Here is a 14,267-nt window from a genome sequence, read left to right as displayed (position 1 = left end):
AATATCCTGAAGAGTGTTTCCCAAATTGGTTCCATTCTCCCTGTCACTTTCAGGTACACAATCAAATGTAGGTTTGGTCTTATCACATAGTACCATATTTCTTGGAGGCTTTGTTCGTTCTTTTTCATTCTTTTTTCTCTAATCTTGTCTTCAGCTTTATTTCATTAAGTTGATCTTCAATCTCTGATATCCTTTCTTCTGCTTGATTGAATGAGTTATTGATACTTGTGTATACTTCACGAAGTTCTCGTGCTGTGTTTTTCAGCTCCATCAGGTCATTTATGTTCTTCTCTAAACTGGTTATTCTAGTTAGCAATTCCTCTAACCCTTTTTCCAGGTTCTTAGCTTCCTGGCTTTAGGTTAGAACATGCTCCTTTAGCTCGGAGGAGTTCGTTGTTACCCACCTTCTGAACTCTACTTCTGTCAATTTGTCAAAGTCATTCTCCATCCAGTTTTGTTCCCTTGCTGGCGAGGAGCTCTGATCCTTCGGAGAAGAGCTGTTCTGGGATTTGGAATTTTCAGCCTTTTTACTCTGGTTTTTCCTTATCTTCATGGATTCATCTGCCTTTTGTCTTTGATGTTGGTGACCTTCAGTTGGTTTTTCTGTGTGGATGTCTTTTTTGTTGATGTTGATGCTATTCCTTTCTGTTTGTTAGTTTTCCCTCTAACAGTCAGGCCCCTCTGCTACAGGTCAGCTGGAATTTGCTGGAGGTCCAATCTAGACCCTGTTTGCCTGGGTATCACCAGTGGAGGCTGCAGAATAGCAAAGATTACTGCCTGTTCCTTCCTCTGGGAGCTTTGTCCCTGAGGGCACCCTCCAGATGCCCACTGGAGCTCTCCTATATGAGGTGTCTGTTGGCCACTGCTAGGAGTTGTTTCCCTGTTAGGAGGCATGGTGGTCAGGGACACACTTGAGGAGGCAGTCTGTCCCTTAGCAGAGCTCAAGTGCTGTGCTGGGACATCTGTTGCTCTCTTCAGAGCCAGCAGGCAGGGACGTTTCTGTCTGCTGAAGCTGTGCCCACAGCTGCCCCTTCCCTCAGGTGCTCTGTCCCACTGAGATGGGAGTTTTATCTATAAGCCCCTGAATCGTGCTGCTGCTTTTCTTTCAGACATGCCCTGCCCAGAGAGAAGGAATCTAGGGAGGCAGTCTGGCTACAGCAGCTTTGCTGAGCTGTGGTAGGCTCTGCCCAGTCCAAACTTCCCAGTGGCTTTGATTTCACTGTGAGGGGAAAACCACCTACTCAAGTCTCAGTAATGGCGGATGCCCCTTCCCCTACCAAGCTCGAGCATCCCAGATCGACTTCAGACTGCTGTGTTGGCAGCGAGAATTTCAAGCCAGTGAATTTTGGCTTGCTGGCCTCCGTGGGGGTGGGATCTGCTGAGCTAGACCACTTGGCTCCCTGGTTTCAGCCGCTTTTCAGGAGAGTGAACGGTTCTGTCTCACTGGCGTTCCAGGTGTCACTGGGATGTGAAGAAAAAACTCCTGCAGCTAGCTGGGTGTCTGCCCAAATGGCTGCCCAGTTTTGTGCTTGAAACCCAGGGCCCTGGTGGTGCAGGCACCTGAGGGAATCTCCTGATCTGTGGGTTGCAAAGATAGTGGGAAAAGCATTCTGGGCTGAATGCGCCGTCCCTCAGGGCACAGTCCCTCATGGCTTCCCTCGGCTAGGGTAGGGACTTCTCTGACCCCTTGTGCTTCCTGGATGAGGCGACACCCCACCCTGCTTCGGCTTGCCCTCAATGGGCTGCACACACTGTCTCACCAGTCCCAATGAGATGAGCCAGGTACCTCAGGTGGAAACACAGAAATCACCCGCCTTCTGCACTGATCTCACCAGGAACTGCAGACCGAAGCTGTTCCTCTTCAACCACCTTGCTAACCCCTCTCAACTAAGTTTTCTTATCTTAGGTTGTATATCCAATAAGCTAGATTTAGTGGTCAATAGTGATTTTTGGAATGAATGAATAAATAATAAACATTGTTTTCCTTGTACTGCACTATAAATGTGTAGAAGTCATGTAATTTAAAATTTCTATGTGTTAAAATGTTGGGTAAAATATTTTTACTCTAAATATCTAAGTTATTAAATATAACTGGCTGCATTTATTTTATTAAAACTTACAAAGTAATTTTTATAATGATACAAATTATAGGATCATCTACATATTGTGCCTATTAAAATTTTACTTAAACATGATTTTAGTTTTTTATAGACAGAAATATAAAGAATGCTTCAAAATCTTAATCATTTAGAACTAAAATAATGTCTGGTGCCTTGAAATCCACATTTACATATGTGTTAAAAATACTGGTTTTTTCCTCAAGTCAAATCATGGAATTGAGAGGTAGAGTTGAATGCAGTTTTAATAAGTATGCATTGGTTCCTATGTGGCTGTTCTTGCTGGAGTAGCACAGTAACACTCTACAAAAATCTGTTTTACAAAAAGAAATCTTTGGAAGTAATCATTATATAAATTAATGAAAAAATGAATAAACATATGTAATATAATAAACATTAAATTATTGATCAGTGGAGATCCTGGATTCTAAGACAATGAAAATATTAAACAGTTTTCTCAGGAAAAACATTTTGGGGAAATATATATATACACATATATATATATTTGTATATATATATTTCAGAGGCTATATCATAACGATATATTATCATTTATTATTATTTCAGAGGTTATATCATAACGATGCAATAAAACTGGAAAATGTACATTGACTAAGAATTTAACTTTTGAAACTCAAACATCTATATCTTTCATATATATGTACATATGTGAAATATAGAGCTATGAAAGATATATGTACACACACATACATATATAGTGGACAAAGATATCTTTATTTCAGGTATATACTTTTTCATATATCTTTAATAAATATTATTGATGTATACATTTCACATATGTATGTACATATATTCACACACACATAACCCTGATTTCATCTTAGCACATACATTTATTATTATCTTCATTTGGAAATATTGGAAATAAAGTATTAGGTGTGTTTTAGCATATGTAGAATTCAGCTAAAATCAAAAGCAATGGAAACATTTTCAAGGGCAAATGTACTTAAGTATTGTAGCCGTGCCACTTATTTCCATATAACAAAAAGTCTTATTTATACATTTACTTTTGGGTTAATTCAATTTTTTGCCCTGATGAAGACCTGAAGCAATTTCAGGATAGAATTTTTAGAACGGAGAGGAACCATGAAAAATTGAAATGTATAAAGAGAGGAGCTTGAGAATTCCAGACATTTTCATATTTCGATATTGTGTTGTATCTGTGCTTCTGTACAAGATACCCAACCTTTCTTTTTTTGCTGTTTTTTTGTTTGTTTGTTTGTTTTGTTTTGAGATGGAGTCTCCCTCTGTTGCCCAGGCTGGAGTGCGGTGGCTTGATCTCGGCTCACTGCAAGCTCCACCTCCCGGGTTCAAGTGATTCTCCTGCCTCAGCCTCCTGAGTAGCTGGGATTACAGGCATGCGCCACCATGCCTGGCTAATTTTTTTTGTATTTGTAGTAGAGACGGGATTTCAGCATGTTGATCAGGCTGGTCTTGAACTCCTGACCTCATGATCCACCCACTTCGGCCTCCCAAAGTGCTGGGATTATAGGTGTGAGCCATGGTGCCCGGCCGATACCCAACGTTTCAAAGCCTGAATTTCCATACACAAAATAATAGCTAAAGATGCCTATTGTATTTGGTGGGGAAGTCAATTTGAAAATTAGTGTAAATGCTACACAGTAGATAGAGATTGATGGCCTCTTGGTCTTTTCATAATCATTATCACAGGAAACACAACGCTCATGTTGCTTTACCTAATTCTACTTGTTCCATGCAAGAAAATTAGAGCTGGTCACTGGATTAAATTGTATTTGTTACCTTCCTGTTCTAAGTATCCTTAAAAGAATAGGAAGGTAACAAACACAATTTAATAGATACATAGATAACATCTATAAGACATATCTTTAATATACATATAGATAACATCCCTAAGAGGTATGATAGCTTCTTCTAAGTAATTAACCTGCACACATATGGTTTACTTAAACAATGGAACATTTTTTGAGTATGGGGAGATTTGAAGCACAGACATGATGGGTATAAGCTTATTAAAGTACTATTACTCTATTGACTATTGCTTGTTGGTTTGAAGTAAAATGTTAACTGCATTGAGAATGGTTTTGGTGATAAAAAGATGCTTCTGAATGAACATTATGAAATTTGATTGATTCACTGAGTTTGGTCTCAAGTACTCGCATCAATGCTTTTAGCTTTTAAAATAGATTGCATCAATTATTGCTTAAATTTAACATTGATGAAAAACATTTCTAGCCCATGGTTACCGTTAATGTCTATGGAGTTAACAACGATGTGGGGAGTTAGCTGCTCTGTTATGTGAAGACTCTTTAAATTAGGTTGACTGTAATGGACACACACACAAGTTGTTTCTATAGCTCTGAAAATCAGAAATGGAAGTTCTTTAGGATCACTGTCAGTTCTGTGTAAGCCTTGATACCTTTTCTGTAAAATGGGGATGATAATAATGATATGCCCCTTTGTGTTTGTTTTTAGAACAATTGAATAAATCATCAGTACATTTTGGCAATGATTATTATTATACACACACAAGGTACTGTGTTATCCTCTGTAAAACTGTAGGATGGACGAGATGTAATAGTTATCCTTGTATAAATTTCCTATTGCTGCTGAAACCAATTGTCACAAATGTAGGGGCTTAGAACAACACTAATTTATTATCTTACAGTTTTATATCTCAAAAGTCTGTTGCTGGTCTCACGAAGCTAACGTCAAGGTCTGTATGGCAGAGTTCCTTTCAGGAGTCTCTCCGAGAGAATCTGTTCCCTTGCTCTTTGAGGTTGTTGGCAGAATTAATTTATCTGCAGTGGCAGGATTCAGAGTCCTGTGTTCTTGCTGGCTATAAACTCTGGGCCATTATTAACTTCTTGAGGCTGCCACATTTCTGGCTTTGTGATTTCTTTCTCTATCTTCAAAATCAGCCATGATGGATGGAGTCTCTCTCATGTCAAATCTCCCTGACCCGCCAGTCAACGTTCTTAGCTGTTAAGAATTCATGTGATTACAGTGGCCCCACCTGTAATAATCCAGGATCCTCCCCCCATCGGAAGGTCGGTACCTTCCATCTGCAAAGCCCCTTTTGCTGTGTGACATAACACATTCACGGATCCCGGGAACTGGGTCATAACCTCTTTGGGAGAGGCATTATCCTGCCTACCACAAACCCCAACCTTTTATATATCTGGGAAAGTAAATAAAACAAGTATATAAATAACAGCCACATAAGGCCGAATGTGCATCTTGCTTTAAGAAACTACAAATTCATTGTTCAATATCTAATTAGAAGGGAGTAATATAACTCTTCCTTTTATCATATATCATTATAAAGCGTTTCTACTAGGATTTTCCCCTGTAGAAGGGATTGTTTTCTCTTATCCTGGTCTCCTTGTTCCTCATCGATCGTTGCTCCTGCAGCAATTACCGAGCAGCGAAGATGAAGTGGAATGGCCCTTTACAGGAGGGAAGCTGTTTGCCGTACTCAGGAAGTACAGCTGCTAACCTGGTGGGCTTGGGCATCCTGGGTATTCAGATAATCAACTTTAAGGCTTTTAAAAACATGTGATTCTGTGAAACATTTGTATAGAAATGTTCCTGTTCCTTCTTCGTTTACCCTTAAGAGATTATGATCAGAGGTTAGTTATGTGACATTGGTTTTGTCCTCCATGGCTGAATTCTTGAGAACATTGCCAACATTAGCAGACCGTATTGTATTTCTCATATCTTATTTATTTTTTTCTTTTCATATCTCTGTCATTATCATCTGATGCCCTTCGTCACAATCTAATTCTGTTCTTCAACTCAATCACTGCAGAACTCTGTTTTTTTCCCTTGACTTTTATCTAACTGTGCAGAGTTTTTCATTCTTTAAGTATAAAAACATTTCCTCCCACTACTTGAGTTTTCTACTTCTAAACCTTCTACCAATTTAAGCACCTATATGTATCTTCATCTCTTCCTTTCTGATGGAGTTTCACAGAAAAAACAATAGTAAAAAATTCTGACCTAGATCAGACTGGTTAATAGCTAGTAGGTTTCATATGAGTAAAATGACAGCTTGTAAAGTGCGAAGCTTGCGTCCTAAAAAAGACACGAAGCACTTCCTTCAGCATAACACAAGACAAAGCCAAGGTAAAATAGAACATTGTAGGATAGGATTTAGAGAATTAATAAAAAGGAAAGAGTAAGTCATACAGACAGAAGACATAAGGAATGCTGTGTGAGTACATAGGCTTGGGAATCAGACAACCTGAGCCTGGACCCCAGCTCTACCACCTGCTATCTGTTGAGCCTGGACAGGTGACTTAGTGCAAAGCACAGATTTCCTTATAGAATAAAAGGCTGTAAAAATATCCATCTTGGATAGCAGTCATGAAGAGATGATATACATAAAAACTTGGCATATGCTAATTACTCAATAACTGAAAGTTTAATATTTGCTCAGACATCATCTAAAAGGACTGGACCTACATCTGCAGTTAACTGCACAGTGGAAGAAACGGCCTCTCCTGGGTAGCCTCGTGGGTGGGGTGAAGAGACAAAGCTTGGGAGTGTAGCGTGTTGAGCATATCTGCTCAGATGTAACATTTAAGCAGTAAGTCTTGTGTTTGAAATCGTGTTATCAGCCTACATGCATTATCTCTTTTAGTCATCAACATAACTCTGTAATATAAACACTGTAAAATATTTTGTAGAGGAGAAAAAACTCCTATGTAATAAGAAGAGAGATAACTTGTCCTAGTATACACTGCTGGTTGGAAATAATCCAAACAAATGTACCCAAGTTTTGCCCCCAGAACCTATATGTTCATATTTCAAACTAAACTACCATCTTTCCTGGAAAGCAACCTCTTCTGCAGACATTTCTATTTCTCTCAATAGAATGAACTTCTTAGCGATTTATTTTTTAAAGTTAAATATCATAAAATAGAGATATGTTGTAGATACAAGCAGATTAAAGTAGCATATTTATCTATTAGAGCACAACTCCAAAATGGAGAGATTGAAACAGCTGTTTCATCAGCTCTTGGCAGGGCTCAGCTGCATGCCTCTTCTGCTGCTCACACATGTAGTTTCTCATGCAGGTGCCATCAGATTGGGCTGAGCTGTGCTGGCTCCAGATCTAACTCCCTCATGCTCCTCCCAGGGGCTTCACTCTAAGTTGTTGTTTTAAATAAGCTTTATTTTTAAAGAACAGTTTTCAATATACAGAAAATTTGGGTGATACTACAGAGAGTTCACACATACCGCACACCCAGTTTTCCCCATTACATCTTATATCAGTGTTGTTCACATGTTACAATTAATATGCCCATTTTGATGCATTGTTATTAACTAAAGTCGAGAGTTTTTTCAGTTTTTGTTTTTTATTTTTTACAAAATGGCCTTTTCTGTTCCAAGATCTCATCCTGGATACCATGTCACATTTAGTTGTCATGTCTCTTTGGGCTCCTCTTGGCTGTGACAGTTGTGGCCTTGCCCTTTATGTGGTGTCATCCTACAGGACCACACACACACACACACACACACACACACAGACATGGTAGTCTGGATTTCTTACTGGCCAAAGGCTCTGAGATGAGGGAAGGAGAAGCTGGCACATTCTAAGACCTGGGCTCCAAAATCCCAGAATAGCAATTCCTCTGCTTCATCTTGATCGAACCAGTCGCAGGCCCAGCCTAGATTCAAATGGGAGGACATAAGTCCTAGCTCTTGATGGGCAGAGAGGCCTGTGCATGCAGGAAGCATGAGCAGAATAGTGAGATTGTCAAAGGTCATTTTAGGGTCAAGCCACACACAGATGCCAGGAAAATACCACCATTTGTTTAGTTGATTTTAAGCAGAGAATGATGAAATCGTTATAATAAATGGAGAATGAAATGGCATATTGATATTGAATCCAAATTTCTACTTAAGCTATGTATCTCCAAATCAGTGGTTGCCATAGAGTATCACATTGTAACACAAATACCTGTTTCTCATGCAATTGAATCACTCATAAAAACGTTTAATGTGCCATGTAATAAATGCAGTCATTTGTTTTCTTTAGTAAATATAACAAATGTGTATATTTAAAATAAAATTAGTCTTCCATGGCCATAGAATTCAGAACTGTGGCTTTTTTTTTTTTTTTTTTTGAAGTTTAGGTTGTCTCCAAGCATGAAAATGGAAATACTGATCCTGTGACAACACAGCCTGAATTTTCTGCTTTGCAGATGCCAGATTTATTTTTAAATGGTGTGAATCAAATCTGTGCTGAGAGGCCAACTTCAAAATATAAAAGAAAAATTGGCAATGGGACGATTGTGCTGGTTTGGCTGAAGTGAAGCGCTCTACGGCATTTCATTCTAGTGGAGCATCTGACTGTGAAAATCTTTCCAATCGTAATTTTCTTTGGCTTGCCAAAAGAGGATTATGAACTAAAGTCAGTGTTGCAGGAAATGTCACCTGTCCTTTGAAAGAAAATAATAAATCAAAATGGCTTTTGTTCCTCATGTTTAAAATGAAAAAAAAAAAAAAACCGTTGATCCACCTTGGAGTCTTTTCTCATTTCTTGACAAGGCAGGTAAATAAACACAACAGAATTTTTTGTAACTGTTAATTTTTGCTCATCTCAAAAGGGGAAAAGGGAAATCTTCATTCAATATGTATTTGTAAAGAGAAACTAGAAGAGCAGAGACAGAAAGAGAAATGAGATGAAGAGTAAAACAAGACCAAGGTAGAGTTCTTCAAGTCAGATATTAGGTTAAGAAAGCTATCTTTAAATTACAATTTGTTTCTTTGATAGATACCATATTACAAATTCAAAAATGTGAGGTAAATAAAAACGAAAGAAAAGGAATAGATAACTCTTCCTGAAAAATTCTAAGTGCTTGTATATTTTGCTTTAAGCAAATAAAGACAAACTTATCAAACAAATATAACAGAGCTCAAAAGTATCTGAATTCTTTTGCCTTAGCAATTTTTTTTTCAGTTATTTTAGCAATAAACATTGCCTGTGATGAGTACATACCACTTCAGAGAAAGAAAGTGATATTTCTGGCTTATGGTATGGACATCATGGCCATGCTGACACCATTTCTTTAAAAAAGTAATTGTTAATGCTACTTTGTATGTATTAATCTGAAAATATATAAGAGCATTTTAATCATTGACGCCACCACCATAAACTCCATTCGTCGTTGCTGTGGTTATAATCATGTACTAATGAGAACGTCTGGAATGTTCACGTGGTGAGAAATTTAGAAATAGCCGCAGACTGCAAAGCTGGAAGATCGTGGCTTAGGACGTTTTCTCTGTGATGTTGCAATGATATGATTTCAGATGTGTAATAAGCCGGTATGCCGCAGAAGCCAATAAGCCCATCATCAAAGCTGTGCAGAATTTTCATAGAGCATGATATCATCGTTGTGCATTTTCTAGTATGGTTTTGTTTGGTATAGTACAGCCAAATTTTAAAGTGTGGTTTTAAAATTAAGAAATACCGCGGCCGGGCGCGGTGGCTCACGCCTGTAATCCCAGCACTTTGGGAGGCCGAGGCGGGTGGATCACCTGAGGTCAGGAGTTGGAGACCAGCCTGAGCAACGTGGAGAAACCCCGTCTCTACTAAAAATACAAAAAAAATTAGCCGGGCGTGGTGGCGGCGCCTGTAGTCCCAGCTACTCGGGAAACTGAGGCAGGAGAATGGCGGGAACCCGGGAGGCGGAGCTTGCAGTGAGCCCAGATCGCGCCACCGCACTCCAGCCTGGGCCACAGAGAGAGACTCGGTCTCAAAATAAATAAATAAATAAATAAATAAATAAATAAATAAATAAGAAAGAAATATTGCGTATTAGTTGATTTTACTTATTGATTTTAACTGTATAAAACTATAAGTCAAATATAACTGGAAATTTTCATTTGAGCAATGCAGAAACAGAAAACATTCTCTCTCTCTTTTTTTTAAATCAAGCCAGGTTTAACATGATGACTCTCAAACGAACACCAACACTAGGGTATATGGCACAGCCTTGCAGTCTTGTTCTGTCCTTTTTCTGGCACTGAAGATTGGAGTAACTTCCTTACGATTGCACTGTCATCATGTTGAGATAAACCACAAAACAGGTATCAGGTTAGGAGAAAATTCGCATTCTATTTAAATTCTGATTTTGAATCAAAGAAAATTAATAACTGGAAAGATAAATAGATGAATATATAGATAAGAACCCTTAGCAAACATTTGCACGGTTTCACATTGCTAGTATGTCTTTATTTCTTCCTTGTTTCAGATTTCCTAGTATAGAGAGCAATTGTTTTTTTAAAAAAATTAATGGCCATTTTAACTTTTATTTACTTTTTAAATTTTTTATTAATTGAGTTTTAGGGACTATTTAAATTTTGTATTAGCTATTAACTCTGGGTCAGCTTCTCACTTGTCACCCTATCTGAATTTTCATTGACATCAAAAGGACTCTTTCCTTTGTAGAAGCATTAGTAGATCATCTCCTGTAAACCGGATACATGTCCCAGAGTTTTTCAACACTTGTGCATATAATCTACTCACAGCACCCAGTAAAAACCCAATAAATGCTGTTGACTGACTGCTTCCTATCTAGTTCAAAAATGGGGAGAAAATTAAACATGTTTTCGGTACATTTCCCAGCTTCAATATTTTAACTTGTCAAAGGAGCTAAATGTGCTTGGAAATGGTGTATGACATTTTAATTATGCTACCAGAAGAATCTGAGAATAGTGAACATATTGAGAAACAGGGCAGAATGGAAGAAGACAGTGGCACTGCTTTAAAGCCAAATTATCTGATGTTTATATCTTTCAACACTTTGGCCCAAGTTCAAGACATTAAATCTAGTTTTTCAAATGCAATTATGTATGGAAAGCACCAAGTATAGTCATGCCTGACAATAGCAGGGGTCAGGCTGAGGGACGCACCATTCTTTGGTCAAAACATGAAAGTTAATTGCAAAATCCACAGGAATAAAAATAAATATTAAACATAAAGTTTTTGAAATAGAACATTTTGATGTCAGTATGTTTCTTTCATCTTAAAAACCCAATCATTTTGAAATTCCCTGAGTATTATTCAGGTAATGAAAAAATATGCTTTCTCAACAATTATGAAACACCAGGTCTTGATGGATATTTAGACACAGCTTGCATGACATTTTTAGCTTCACACTAGCAGGAGACATGACAGAATATGGAAGAACTGTAGCTCCTCGTGACGTGATTTCTGTGGTCCTCCTTGTTCGAAACAATCTAAACTTAAAAAGTATATGACTTTGCCAAAATGAGGTGAAAACCTTTTTAAAGTGAAAGACGGCATTAAATCAGTAATTCAGCATCACACTTGAGAAGAATGAACATGAATACTTTTTTAATCTGATGAAATTGACTTGTTTATGCAGATATAATGAACACTTGTTTGTTAACAAATTACTAATCTTTAAGAAGAGCTACTAACATTTCTGTTATGAATGACCAAAATGTTATAGACATTTGGGAGTCACTTTCTTCCAGTTCTCTCCATTCTCTTGCCCTTTTTCTTCCTGGTTTCCTCCAGTTCACTTCCCAACCATCCTCAAGAGCCTATAAATTGGCACCATAACTCTAGACTAAAATAGCGTTCTGAGAACTGAATGCTCATCCTTCACTCATTTTCTCACACTGTTTGCCAAATATGTTTTTCGGCATCTGAAATTAACATTCCAACAGTAACAGAAATTGCTGAATATTTAATAACATGTTTAGAGCTGTGTTTGCAATCCCTTGAAGCCGTACATGAGTACCAGCCCCTGATGAAATTGTTCAGCCTCACTGTGAATCATCAGCTTCCATCAGAGCTGTGCCGCCTATTCTCATGGCTAACCTTCCCATGAATACTTAGACTGCCCTGCTACTTAAAGTATGGTGCATTGACATCACCTGGGAGTGTGTTAGAAATGCAGAACTACTCAATCATAATCTTTGTTTTCATAAGACCACAGGGGATACACGTGCAAATGAGAGAGTGAGAAGCACTGGCCTGGATCTATCCACTCTCATGAAAAATAGAGCAATGCCATCCCCAGCCCACTGCTCTCTTTCCCGTGCTTGTCCAAATGGCCTCCTTCACATCTTCTGTCCTTTTCTCCTGCTCAGACCCTTCCCTTTCCTAGGCAGCACAAAGAGGACTGTTACACACCCCATGGGCGTGGAGAGACACCTGCCTCTATTCCATGCACCTGTTGTGAGTACCACACTCACTAGACTAATAACGTTTAAGGATTACTTCAATAATCTAAAAAGAAAAATTGATTTTCTTTCCCCATTTTGAACCTTATCATTTTGTACATAGCTAAAATATTTGAAATTCACTCTTAAACATTTGTAATATGAAGACGTTTTACAAATATTACCACATTGTCTTCATGCCTTTTTCTTTACACCATTCCTGTGAGAGAGATCAGCAGCTTTATCCTGACTTATAGGTTTGGAGTGGACTATAAATAAATCAGGAAGGTATCGCAAATTAGCTTTTCCAAACTGGAATTAGGGTCCTGTCTTAAAGTCTGCAGGAATTACAAGACTCAAGGAAGAGAATCATTGGTGGTTTGGGAAACTCTGACAAACAATTAAGCAGCGAATGATTTAGTACACAGCTCAGTTCCTGAACATTCTCATTGCTGACTGTGGTTACAAAAAATCTTGCCAAGGCAAAAATGTTACTTCTATATAAATCCCTCTCATTCAAACTTAAACATAATAGCTAATAATATCCAGAATGATGACTTGAATTATATAATCAGTGTTAAGTGGATTTTAAATACAGAAAATTTTGCGAACTTTCATGGCTTTCACTAAACATGATTTGAATATGGTAAGGATTTTTATATGTGTATATTACTACGCAGTGTGGCTCTGACTCTGATTGCATTCAATATTCCGTCTGGTTAAACCATGTTTACTCACTTCTCCCCTCACTAGATGCCCTTCTTGAAACCTTCCCTCAATACTCCTATGAGGAGCCTTTAAATGCTCTGAATCTATTACAGAGATAAATGCCAGGGAAGTCAGTTGTAATAAACCTTGAAATAACCTAAATGTCTATTAGTAAGAAAGTAATTAAATTAAAAATGTTGTACACTCATGGGATGTAATATTTTGCAACTGGAAAAAAAGTAAAATAGAACACAGTTGTTCATTTGGAAATATGTCCATATATGTTGCTACTTTCTGAAACAAAAAGAAAAGTTTCAGAATGAAGTGTGTAATAGTTGCACTTGTGTTAAAACTCTATATACCCATAGCTTGAGAAACACAAAGGTAAATAGATTAGTATCTATAGCTATAGATAGATTAAAATAAGAAAGGTGGATGGATAGATGGGTAGAAAGACAGAAAGGAAGTAGACATGAAGATATTCATGGAAATTTTTGAAAAAGAATCAAAAGATTCTGATAACAAATGTTAATTTCTTGGGAGTTCAAATGAAATGTGAGAAAAGAGACTTTCACTTTCTTCTAAATACTTTTAGAGAGTGTTTGAAATTTTTGTAAATGCATATTACACTTAAATTTTTTTAATTATTAATTTTTATCGGTATGTAACTGAGTATCCCATTTTTCTAAGAGATAGTTTATTATTTCTCTCTCTCTTCTTTTTTCTCGCCTCCTTTTCCTCACTTCTTAGCTCTTTAGAAATGCAATTATAGCCTTTTACCTTCCATTTACCAGGCACTCCTTACAAGACAAGTTCATCTCCAGAGCAGAGCCCTCACCCATTAAGAGGTTGCCTTGGGAAATAACAGATGATTGACAGCCCAACGTATGCCTGCTAGAGTTTTTGGCCACCTTTTCAGCCTGTTTCTGCCCATGAAGAAGCCAACTCGACTGCCCAGTAGATAAGGCACCAAAGTAAGTATGCAGACCTCTTGCCTGCTCACTTCCATCTCCCATAGGTCCCCCCTTTAAAAGGGCCCACTTTTTGTTCCAAAAGGGAAGCAGTATCCTTATGGTAGGAGCCTGTGCTTCTTCCCCAAAGGTAGCTTTAGAATTAAAAAAAAGTCATTTTCTTTATACCAGACCTGACTTTTTTTTAACTGGACTCTGCAAGTGGCAAGGGACTGAACCTGCATTTTGGTTCCAACTACAGAGTAGGTATGTATATTTATGGGGT

At 37.9% G+C, this 14,267-nt stretch overlaps 1 long non-coding RNA gene across 7 annotated transcripts in view; it reads left to right on the top strand.

The window, feature by feature from the left end:
* LOC112424009 (uncharacterized) overlaps window positions 1-14,267 on the top strand; it is a 93,231-nt gene that overhangs the window by 40,772 nt on the left and 38,192 nt on the right. For all 7 annotated transcript variants that reach the window (XR_011620708.1, XR_011620710.1, XR_011620709.1 and 4 more), the window contains one exon: window positions 13,826-14,005. This is a non-coding gene — a long non-coding RNA (uncharacterized lncRNA). The remainder of the gene's footprint in view (window positions 1-13,825; window positions 14,006-14,267) is intronic.

This window comes from Macaca nemestrina, chromosome 3 (assembly GCF_043159975.1).
Source record: "Macaca nemestrina isolate mMacNem1 chromosome 3, mMacNem.hap1, whole genome shotgun sequence".
NCBI lineage: Eukaryota > Metazoa > Chordata > Mammalia > Primates > Cercopithecidae > Macaca > Macaca nemestrina.
This window is presented reverse-complemented; position numbering and strand designations above follow the sequence as displayed.